Genomic DNA, 12,899 nt, shown 5'->3' with positions numbered 1-12,899 from the left:
CTCTTTTGGTCTACGAGGGTACGTGGACACACTCCCCCCTCTCGTTGCTATGCATCTCCTAGATACATCTTGCGTGAGCGTAGGTTTTTTTTTTGAAATTGCATGCTACGTTTCCCAAGAGTGGCATCAGAGCCAGGTCTATCCGTAGATGATATGCACGAGTAGAACACAAAGAGTTGTGGGCGGTGATCGTCATACTGCTTACCACCATTGTCTTATTTTTATTGGGCGGTATTGTTGGATGAAGCGGCCCAGACCAAACCTTACATGACCGCGTTCATGAGACCGGTTCCACCGACAGACATGCAACTAGTTTTGCATAAAGGTGGCTGGCGGGTGTCTGTTTCTCCAACTTTAGTTGAATCAAATTTGACCGCTGCCGGTCCTTGTGAAGGTTAAAACAACAAACTTGATAAATCACCGTTATGGTTTTTGTGCTGTAGGTATGTACAGTTCATGCTAGCAGCCCATAGCAGCCACATAAAACTTGCAACAAACAAAGTAGAGGACGTGTAACTTGTTTTTGTAGGGCATGTTATGATGTGATATGGTCAAGACATGATGTGATATAAAGATTGCTGTATGAGATGATCATGTTTTGTAAAAGTTATTGGCAACTGGCAGGAGCCATATGGTTGTCGCTTTATTGTATGAAATACAAGCACTATGTAATTGCTTTACTTTATCACTAAGTGGTAGCGATAGTCATAGAAGCAATGGTTTGTGTGATGACCACGATGCTACGATGGAGATCAAGGTGTCAACCCGATGACAATGGAGATCATGACGTTGCTTCGGTGATGGAGATCATGAGCACAAGATGATGATGGCCATATCATGTCACATATTTTGATTGCATGTCATGTTTATCTTTTATGCATCTTATTTTGCTTAGTATGACGGTAGCATTATAAGATGATCCCTTACTAAATTTCAAGGTATAAGTGTTCTCCCCGAGTATGGACCGTTGCGAAAGTTCTTCGTGCTGAGACACCACATGATGATCGGGTGTGATAAGCTCTACGTTCAAATACAACGGGTGCAATCCAGTTTTGCACATGCAGAATATGTGGGTTAAACTTGATGAGCCTAGCATATACAGATATGGCCTCGGAACACTAGAGACCGAAAGGTCGAATGTGAATCATATAGTAGATATGATCAACATAGTGATGTTCACCATTGAAGACTACTCCATATCACGTGATGATCGGACATGGTTTAGTTGATTTGGATCACATATCATTTAGATGACTAAAGGGATGTCTATCTAAGTGGGAGTTCTTTAGTAATTTGATTAACTGAACTTAATTTATCGTGAACTTAGTCCTGGTAGTTTTTACATATCTATGTTGTAGATAAATGGCCCATGCTACCGTTCCTTTGAATTTTAATGTGTTCCTAGAGAAAGCTAAGTTGAAAGATGATGGCAGCAACTACACGGACTGGGTTCGTAACTTGAGGATTATCCTCATTGTTGCACAGAAGAATTATGTCCTTGATGCACTGCTCGGTGCAAGGCCTGCTGTAGGAGCAGAAGCTAATGTTGTGAACGCCTGGCAAGCTCGATCTGATGACCACTTGTTAGTTGAGTGTGCCATGCTTTACGGCTTAGAGTCGGGACTTCAAAGACATTTTGAATGTCATAGACCATATGAGATGTTCCAGGAGTTGAAGTTGGTATTTCAAGCAAATGCCTGAGTTGAGAGATATGAAGTCTCAAACAAGTTCTATATCTACAAGACGGAGGAGAACAATTCTATTAGAGAGCACATACTCAGAATGTCTGGGTACCATAATCGCTTGACTCGGCTGGGAGTTAATCTTCCAGATGATTGTGTCATTGACAGAGTTCTTCAATCATTGCCACCAAGCTACAAAGGCTTCGTGATGAACTACAATATGCAAGGGATGGAAAAGACTATTCCCGAGCTCTTCGCGATGCTAAAGGCCGCGGAGGTAGAAATCAAAAAGGAGCATGAAGTGTTCATGGTTAACAAGACCACTAGTTTCAAGAAAAAGGGCAAGGGTAAAAATACGGGGAACTTCAAAAAGACTGACAGGCAAGTTGTCACTCCCGGGAAGAAACCCAAAGTTGGACCCAATCCTGAAACTGAGTGCTTCTACTGCAAAGGGACTAGTCGCTGGAAGCGGAACTGCCCCAAGTATTTGGCGGATAAGAAAGATGGCAAGGTGAACAAACGTATATTTGATATACATGTTATTGATGTGTACCTTACTAATTCTCGTAGTAGTGCCTCGGTATTCGATACCGGTTCGGTTGCTCATATTTGTAACTCGAAGCAGGGACTACGGATTAAACGAAGATTGGCTAAGGACAAGGTGACGATGCGCGTCAAAAATGGTTCCAAGGTTGATGCGATCCCCGTCAACATGCTACCTCTACATCTACCTTCGGGATTAGTTTTAGACTTGAATGATTGTTATTTGGTGTCAGCGTTGAGCATGAACATTATATCTGGATCTTGTTTAGTGCGAGACGGTTATTCATTTAAATCAGAGAATAATGATTGTTCTATTTATATGAGTAATATATTTTATGGTCATGCACCCTTGAAGAGTGGTCTATTTCTGTTGAATCTTGATCGTGATGATACACATATTCATAATATTGATGCCAAAATATGCAAAGTTGATAACGATAGTGCAATTTATTTGTGGCACTGCCGTTTGGGTCATATCAGTGTAAAACGCATGAAGAAACTCCATAAAGATGGACTTTTGGAATCACTTGATTATGAATCATTTGATACTTGCGAATCATGCCTTATGGGCAAGATGACTAAAACTCCGTTCTCCGGAACAATGGAACGAGCTAGTGACTTATTGTAAATAATACATATCGATGTATGCGGTCCAATGAGTGTTGATGCTCATGGTGGGTATCGTTATTTTCTGACCTTCACAGATGATCTGAGTAGATATGGGTATATCTACTTAATGAAACACAAGTCTGAAACATTTGAAAAGTTCAAAGAATTTCAGAGTGAAGTGGAGAATCATTGTAACAAGAAAATAAAGTTTCTACTATCTGATCGTGGAGTAGAATATTTAAGTTACGAGTTTGGCCTTCATTTAAAACAATGTGGAATAGTTTCACAACTCACGCCACCCGGAACACCACAACGTAATGGTGTGTCCGAACATCATAACCGCACTTTATTGGATATGGTGCGATCTATGATGTCTATTACCGTTTTACCACTATCATTTTGGGGTTATGCATTAGAGACAGCTGCATTCACTTTAAACAGGGCACCGTCAAAATCCATTGAGATGACACCATATGAACTGTGGTTTGGTAGCAAACCTAAGCTATTGTTTCTTAAAGTTTTGGGGATGGGATGCTTATGTCAAAAGGCTTCAGCCCGATAAGCTCGAACCCAAATCGAAGAAACATGTCTTCAGAGGATACCATAAGGAAACAATTGGGTACACCTTCTACCATAAGTCCGAAGGCAAGATTTTTGTTGCTAAGAACGGAACCTTTCTAGAGAAAGAGTTTCTCTCAAAAGAAGTGAGTGGGAGGAAAGTAGAACTAGATGAGGTAATTGTACCTGCTCTCAATTTGGAAAGTAGCTCATCCAAGAAATCTGTTCCCGTGATGCCTACACCAACCAGAGAGGAAGTTAATGATAAAGATCATGAAACTATAGATCTTGCTACAGAGCCTCATAGATCTGGCAGAGCACGGTCCACACCAGAGTGGTACGGTAATCCTGTTATGGAGGTCATGTTACTTGACCATGATGAACCTATGAACTATGAAGAAGCTATGATGAGCCCAGATTCCGATAAATGGCTTGAGGCCATGAAATCTGAGATAGGATCCATGTATGAGAACAAAGTGTTGACTTTGGTGGATCTGCCCGATGATCGGCGACCCATAGAGAATAAATGGATCTTCAAGAAGAAGACTGACACTGACGGTAATGTTACTGTCTATAAAGCTTGCCTTATTGCAAATGGTTTTCGACAAGTTCAAGGAGTTGACTACGATGAGACGTTCTCACCCGTAGCGATGCTTAAGTCTGTCCGAATCATGTTAGCAATTGCCTCATTTTATGATTATGAAATCTGGCAAATGGATGTCAAAACTGCATTCCTTAATGGATTTCTTAAAGAAGAGTTGTATATGATGCAACTAGAAAGTTTTGTCGATCCAAAAGGTGCTAATAGAGTGTGCAAGCTCCATCGATCCATTTATGGACTGGTGCAAGCATCTCGGAGTTGGAATATACGCTTTGATGAGGTGATCAAAGCATATGGTTTTATACAGACTTTTGGAGAAGCCTGTATTTACAAGAAAGTGAGTGGGAGCTCTATAACATTTCTAATATTATATGTGGATGACATATTGTTGATTGGAAATGATGTAGAATTTCTGGATAGCATAAAAGGATACTTGAATAAGAGTTTATCAATGAAAGACCCCGATGAAGCTGCTTATATATTGGGCATAAAGATCTATAGAGATAGATCAAGACGCTTGATAGGACTTTCACAAAGCACATACCTTGATAAATTTTTTGAAGAAGTTCAAAATGGATCAGTCAAACAAAGGGTTGTTGCCTATGTTACAAGGTGTGAAGTTGAGTCAGACTCAATGCCCGACCACTACAGAAGATAGAGAAAAAATGAAAGTCATTCCCAATGCTTCAGCCATAGGTTCTATCATGTATGCTATGCTGTGTACTAGACCTGATGTGTGCCTTGCTACAAGTTTAGCAGGGAGGTACCAAAGTAATCCAGGAGTGGATCACTGGATAGCGGTCAAGAACATCTTGAAGTACCTGAAAAGGACTAAGGATATGTTTCTCGTTTATGGAGGTGACAAAGAGCTTGTCGTAAATGGTTATGTCGACGCAAGCTTTAACACCGATAAGGATGACTCTAAGTCACAATCCGGATACGTATTTTTATTGAATGGTGGAGCTGTCAATTGGTGCAGTTCCAAGCAGAGCATTGTGGCGGGATCTACGTGTGAAGCGGAGTACATAGCTGCTTCGGAAGCAGCAAATGAAGGAGTTCATATCCGATCTAGGTGTAATACCTAGTGCATTAGGTCCAATGAAAATCTTTTGTGACAATACTGGAGCAATTGCCTTGGCGAAGGAATCTAGATTTCACAAAAAGACCAAACACATCAAGAGACGCTTCAACTCTATCCGAGATTTGGTCAAGGAGGGAAACATAGAGATTTGCAAATTACATACGGATCTGAATGTTGCAGACCCATGACTAAGCCTCTTCCACGAGAAAAACATGATCAGCACCAAGACTCCATGGGTGTTAGATTCATTACAATGTAATCTAGATTATTGCCTCTAGTGCAAGTGGGAGACTGTAGGAAATATGCCCTAGAAGCAATAATAAAGTTGCTATTTTATATTTACTTATTCATGATAAATGTTTATTATTCATGCTAGAATTGTATTAACCGAAAACTTAATACATGTGTGGATACATAGACAAAACAACGTGTCCCTAGTATGCCTCTACTAGACTAGACCGTTGATCAAAAGATGGTTAAGTTTCCTAGCCATGGACATGAATTGTCATTTGATAACGAGATCACATCATTAGTAGATAATGTGATGGATAAGACCCATCCGTTAGCTTAGCATAATGATCGTTCAGTTTTATTGCTCCTACTTTCTTCGTGTCAAATATATATTCCTCCGACTATGAGATTATGCAACTCCCGGACACCGGAGGAATGCCTTGTGTTCTATCAAACGTCACAATGTAACTGGGTGATTATAAATATGCTCTACAGGTGTCTCCGAAGGTGTTTGTTGGGTTGGCATAGATCGAGATTAGGATTTGTCACTCCGAGTATCAGAGAGGTATCTCTGGGCCCTCTCGGTAATGCACATCATATGAAGCCTTGCAAGTAATGTGACTAATGAGTTAGTGATGGGATAATGCACTATGGGCCGAGTAAAGAGACTTGCGAGTAACAAGATTGAATTAGGTATTAAGATACCGACGATCGAATCTCGGGCAAGTAACATACCGATGACAAAGGGAATAACTATATTGACATTGCAGTTCGAGTGATAAAGATCTGTGCAGAATATGTGGGAACCAATATGATCATCTAGGTTCCGCTATTGGTTATTGACCGGAGAGGTGTCTCGGTCATGTCTACATAGTTCTCGAACCCGTAGGGTCCATACGCTTAACGTTCGATGACGATTGGTACTATATAAGTTATGTGTTTTGGTGAATGAAGGTTGTTCGGAATCCCAGATGAGATCACGTACATGACGAGGAGTCTTGACATGGTTGAGAGGTAAAGATTGATATATTGGAAAGTTACAAACGGACACCGGAATGGTTTCGGGAAGTTTCGGATGATTTTCGGAGTACCGGAGGTTACCGGACCCCCCCGGGGAAGTAATGGGCTAACATGGGCCATAGGGGAGAGAGAGGGGAGCCCACAATGGTGGCGCGTGCCCCCCCATGGTCTGTCCGAATTGGACAAGGGGAAGGGGGCCCGGTCCCCCTTTCCTTTCCCCCTCTCCCTCTCCTTCCCTCTTTCCACCTCCATGAGAAGGAAAAGGGGGGGGGGCGAATCCTACTATGAGTGGAGTCCTAGTAGGACTCCCCCCTTAGCGCGCCCCCTTGGTGGCCGGCCTCCTCCTCCCCTTCTTTATATACGGGGACGGGGGGCACCCCAAAGTCACAACAATTGTCTTAGCCGTGGGCGGTGCCCCCTCCACCGTTTACTCCTCCGATTGAATCATCGTAGTGCTTAGGCAAAGCCCTAGACGGATCACATCACCAACACCGTCGTCATGCCATCGTGCTGACGGAACTCATCGACTCCATCGACACTTTGCTGGATCAAGAGTTCGAGGGACGTCATCGAGATGAACTTGTGCAGAACTTGGAGGTGTCATGCGTTCGGTACTTGATCGGGTGATTCAAAAAGACGTTCGACTACATCAACCATGTTAAGTTAACGCTTCCACTTTTGGTCTACGAGGGTACGTGGACACACACTCCCCCTCTCGTTGTTATGCATCTCCTAGATAGATCTTGCGTGAGCATAGGATTTTTTTTGAAATTGCATGCTATGTTTCCCAATAGGATTTGGGTTGTGCGTCACGCCAATCTTCTGACTTTGTTCACTTGGACCCCACTTAACAGTACGGTGGTTCCTATGACTCAAGAAAGAAGAAAATGAAACTACAAAAGAAACTATCTCTTCTCACTCCATAGTCTTCAGGTGAATGTCTTCACACGTCATTATCTTCAACGTGAATGTCTTCATGAACCACCATTGTCTTCAATGTCTTCATACATTTTTAGGGCCATCTTTGGTAGGTAAACCGAATCAATGAGGGACTACTACCTGTGTTATCCCGCAATTCTCATAAACACATTAGTCCCTCAACCACATTTGTCATCAATACTCCAAAACCAACTAGGGGTGGCACTAGATGCACTTACAACATCACCAACGACAAGCTGTGGAAGGTGCTATTCAAGCCCCAGAAGGAGTGGCTGCCCAGGAAGAAGACATTGGCCTTGACACCATGCACCCTCCTCGGGAGGTAATGAAGTTTTTCTCGTTATGTTTGGGTGTTTGCCTTTTAACATGGAACCCAACTTTTACTTCCAACATTCACAGGGGTGGCATGAAAAAGCCGCACGGACCAACAGTCCGGCCCCGCTGCCCGAAGACCCCAGGCCGGCCCTGCTAGAGGAAATGTTGACCATGGCGCCATACAGGGTGCCAAAGAAGAAAGTCGAGTCGATGGAGTCCCATGGAGGCGTCCGCCCAAGAGGTAATCCGGACACGAAGTCCGGGGAAACCCTAGCTCCCTCTTCTCATGAGGGGGAGCAAGATGAGGATGGGGAGGAGAGCGACTCCTCCCGAACAAGGAAAAGGGCAGCGTCGGACAACGCCAAGGAGGATCAGCCTTCTCATGCCCCAAAGAAGTGGCACAGGGCCAAGTTGATCCTGCCCGATGATAGCTCAGACTTCGTTAAGGGGTCTGAAGCCTCTGAAGAGGTTCCGCAAAGGAACCCCAGGGTCAAGCCCCCTACTGATATGTCTCCAACAGATCTATAATTTATGAAGTATTCATGCCATGTTTACAACAATTCTATATGGTTTTGGTATGATTTGAATGGAACTAACCCGGACTGACGCTGTTTTTAGCAGAACTACCGTTTGTTGTTTTTTGTGCAGAAATCAATTTCTCCAAATGCAGTGAAACTTTTTGTTGATTTTTTGGAACAAAAGAGGCACTAGAAGCTTTGAGGGAGGACCAGAAGGGGAAAGAGGTGGCCACTAGGCACCAGGGAACGCCACCCCACTCTCGCGCACCGTGGTGGGTACTAGGCCCCTCGAAGCCCATCTTAGCGTGAGACCAACACCAAAAATTCCTATAAATTCAGAAATCCCTGGAAATAACTTAGGTCGGAAGTTTCGCTGTTGCAAGCCTTTGTAGCCATGAAAAACCAATCTGGACCCTGATCTGGCACTCTGCCGGAGGGGGAAATCATCACCAGAAGCCATCTTCATCATCCCGGCAGCCACAATGATGAGGAGGGAGTAGTCCACCCTCGGGGCTGAGGGTTTGTACTATTAGCTATGTGTTTGATATCTCTCTCTCTCATGTTCTTGATTTGGCACAATCTTGATGTATCGCGAGCTTTGTTAATATAGTTGGATCATACGGTGTTTCTCCCTCTCTATCCTGTTGTGATGAATTGAGTTTTCCCTTGGAGATTTCATTATTATTGGATTGAATACTTTGTTGGATTTGAGAGCACTTGATGTATGTATTGGCACTCAACACGCAGATTCCCGAGGTGACATTGGGGTAATCTATGCATAGGGGTTGAAGCGCGTTTTCATCCTTGTTTCTCTGGTAGAAATCTTGGGGCACTCTTTGAGGTTCTTTGTGTTGGATTGAGTATTATGAATCTGGCATTATTTGATGCATATCGTATAATCAACTCATGGATACTCATGGTGACATTGGAGTATCTAGGTGACATTAGAGTTGGTTTATGTGTATCATATGCTATTATTTTAGTACGAACTCTTGGGATATTTGTGACACTTACAGGAATATTTCTATAGACCAATCGGAAAGGATAACTTTGAGGTGATTTCATACCCTACAAACAATTTCTTCTTATGTTCTCCACTAGATAAGAACTTTGGAGTGATTCTTCATCGCATGTTGAGGGATGGTTATATGATCCAATTATATAAGCATTGTTGAGAGACTACACTAGTGAAAGTATGAACCCTAGGCCTCATTTACAAGCATTGCAATACCGTTTGTGATCACTTTTGTTACTTGCCACCTTGCTGTTTTTTATTGATCCTATTACAAAAATCAATATCTACTGTCATTACTACACTTGTATCACCATCTCTTCACCGAACTAGTGCACCTATACAATTTACCATTGTATTTGGTGTGTTGGGGACACAAGAGACTCTTTGTTATCTGGTTGCAGGGTTGTTTGAGAGAGACCATCTTCATCCTATGCCTCCCACGGATTGATAAACCTTAGTGTTCGCACACGAACACGTCACTGTGTACCTCCAACACCGAGGGTGATGCACCACAGCTCACATCAAAGAAGACCCGTCCAGAAGCGCGCTACGCAAGCAATCCGGCAGGCACTTTTGAAGACCTGAAACCCCACACACCCGGATGGGACCCCGTCAGGGCGTGCGATGACTATGGGCTGCCCTAGGTCGACCTGATCACCCCTAGAACCTCGAGGTTCGCCGCCCTGTGAACAAAGAATGAACAAAGAACGGGAAGAAGAACAAGGGAGATAAAAGTGAAGGTAAAATTGGTAGATAGATTTGTTCGATTGTGTGTTGTCCAATCGACCGTCACCCCTTACATATATATGAGGCGGCTAGACTTCCCGTACAAGAAAACGACTCAAATAATGTCCAAGTCATCAAAAGTTACCCTAACTCGGACTACGAGGGCCGGAACTTTTGTTCTAGCCTGGAACTTTCGGGCTCAAATTATATCAAGTAGCCCTCTTGCACTGAATCTGTAGGTCGCATATGACTTCGGATGACGATGGTACCATAACCAAAGTTGTAGATCATGCAATGGCGAAAAACTCTTCAGTTGATCACTTTTTGATCCGAGGTCATCTTGATGTTGAATTTGGACACGCAAATCTGCAAATAATGTTAAAACTCCAATTTTCGGGGCGCACTTTGTGCAAACTTTCGGGTTAGCCCGGAACCTCCCCAGAAGTTTTGCCCGGAACTTTCGGGGCAGACATTTGCAGCACACTGTTTTGGCTCTAACTTTGGCGTACGAGCTCCAATTGCCACGTTTTTATATCAAAATCAATTGTTTCGACGAGACGAGGAGAGTCCATGTAGAAACGTTTCTCGTCTTGGAGGCTTAATTGGCCGAATAATACTCTAAATACAAAATCTTAGTACTTTGAGCATAGTTTCGGCCCTCGAGATGAGATCGGATGGCGATGGCCCAAATTTCAAAGGTGTTCATGTCGACAATGAGGAACTTTTTCAGTTAGATCGCTTCTCCATTTGAGGCCATCTTAATTAAGTTCTTGACCATGCCAAAATTGGGTGTCAACACATGCCCTCCTATTTTTTGGCAAAACTTGTGTGGCGAAAAATAACTTGCACGGAGTTTGTTCTAAGCACGATGTCAACACCCATCCTCCATTTGTATGTGCTTAGGACAATAAGAATATATTGGCCATTTTATTTCCTTGGGCGATAATTGTGTATCGGCCATTTAAATTAGCAACAAAAGTGAAGCTAATCGAACGTATGATGATTTGGTAATACCCTTTCATGATGTAAGAAATTATATTGCATCCATGGATTAAAATAAGCCCATTGAGGGTAACCAATCATACCTGATGACGAATTCCATGGCGTAGGAATTAATGGCATAGTTAAAGAATATGGATAATGTGTGGACCGAAGATGTTGAAACCTTCAGCTTGGTCCTTCATAGTTTTCACTCTTTTCCTTCTTCACCTTTGCCGCACTTCTTGTACTGGAAGCTTGCATGTGATTCTTATTTTGAGCACTTCCTTTGGGAACCCATGTCATGTTCCTTTCTTCAAGTTCTTGTGCACTAAGTTTTTGTAATTTCTTCTTTTGCCAATATGATAAGCCGAGTGGGCACCTCGGCTATGATTTTGTTTGAAGAAATGGTAGTTCTTGTTTTACCTTGTGCACTCTCAACTTCTCTTTGGATTTGGCATTGATTGACTTTTCTCATTGCCTTTGGTAGCCAATGTCAACATTTTAATTGGCTTTTTTTCATTTGAGATCAAATCTGAAGTAGCACTCTTACGACCATCTCTTTTAACGCGGTAAACTTGCTTGACCACCTATTTCTTCTTACTTGAGCTCCGCACCGATTCCTTATGATTGAAACGGTCTTTAACATGTGATTGTTCAAATGTTGATCTTCCCGGAGCTACATAATATTGGTGAGATGGTCTAAAATAAGATGGAGAATGTGCCCTTGTATCATACCTATCCCATGATGGATATGGATTTACTTGAGAATAGGGAGGCATCCACGACATTGGCATTGGTGGCCCAAAATAAGGATATGAATAAGTTGCACAAATTCTCTTCTTGCCAATACCGATCCTTGGATTTGTGCCTAGGGGGTGATCTTGATGCTTTTTGCATTAGTTGGCCGATAAGCACCTTTTTCTTCACCTCCTCTTTTGATATTTATCGAATAATGTGCAAAAGTGACTTTGTATTTCTTGCGCTTGTGCTTATTGCGGCCTTTATCTCCTTTGTCTTGACTTGCATCGATCTTTAGATTTTCTTGCTGCCCCCCAGTCCTTGGCGTCTTCATTGTAGCTTCGACGGAATTCTCACCCTCAAGATTATGTTCATTATGATCTTCAACAACTTGAGTACTTGAAAGCTCAATCCCATCACATGTACTTTTTACCTTCTCTTTAAATGGATCGTCTTGAAGCAACCGACACAAAAATATTTTTGCCATTGGGATGAATTGGAATACACTGGTCATCTCTTGGTGTCTCAACAAATTTCAGTCGTCCTTTAACAATGGCCGATTTAACTATTTGACGAAACATGCTGCAATCCTCAATACTATGCTTGAACGAATCATGCAACTTACAAATACATTCATCCTTGGATAGACGGCTTTACATGATGATCAAAAACTTCAACATAATTATTTTTCAACAACAAATCAAAGATTTGATCATACATGTTTGAACCAAAGGTATACCTCTTGTTTTCTAGCCGATCTTGGTGTGCGGACGGCTTTGGAGGTAAGCAAATGAATGGTTGAGATTTAGAATATCCCCATACGGCTATGCATTGTGTTTTGCACTCTATCTCCGATGTCTTTGGATATGATATAGTATTAGAATCGGATTTCTCAAAAGAATTTAACCTTGTCTTTATATTTCTGAAACAAAAATAGTTAGAACACACATATCTCAATTGAGACCAAGTGCAAGCCAAGTATGAAACAAGCAAAGCTACCCAAGTAGATATAAACTTTTGATAAAGCAATGAGAAAACTTTGGCTGCAATAGTAAGTCACTACCGGTCTTTATAAATGGCACAATAGGTTGACCGATATAGTCTATAACAATTTTATTGCTAACAAGTAAATTACCCTTCTTCATTGGTCTTTCAAAATTACTTATGAGAATTTTCTTATAGAAGCATCGACAATAAAGTTGTGACCAAATAGGAAGATAGGTAAATCACTTGCTAGACATACCTCTTCAATTACGTTGGGAGAGCATGATGGTTGTATCACTTGAATAATACTTTGTTCCACTTTTGAATGACTCTCCAATGCCTTGGCATCCTATTTGTC

Source organism: Triticum aestivum, chromosome 7B, assembly GCF_018294505.1.
Source record: "Triticum aestivum cultivar Chinese Spring chromosome 7B, IWGSC CS RefSeq v2.1, whole genome shotgun sequence".
Classification (NCBI taxonomy): Eukaryota; Viridiplantae; Streptophyta; class Magnoliopsida; order Poales; family Poaceae; genus Triticum; species Triticum aestivum.
The sequence above is the reverse complement of the archived record's forward strand: the minus strand, read 5'-3'. Positions refer to the sequence as shown.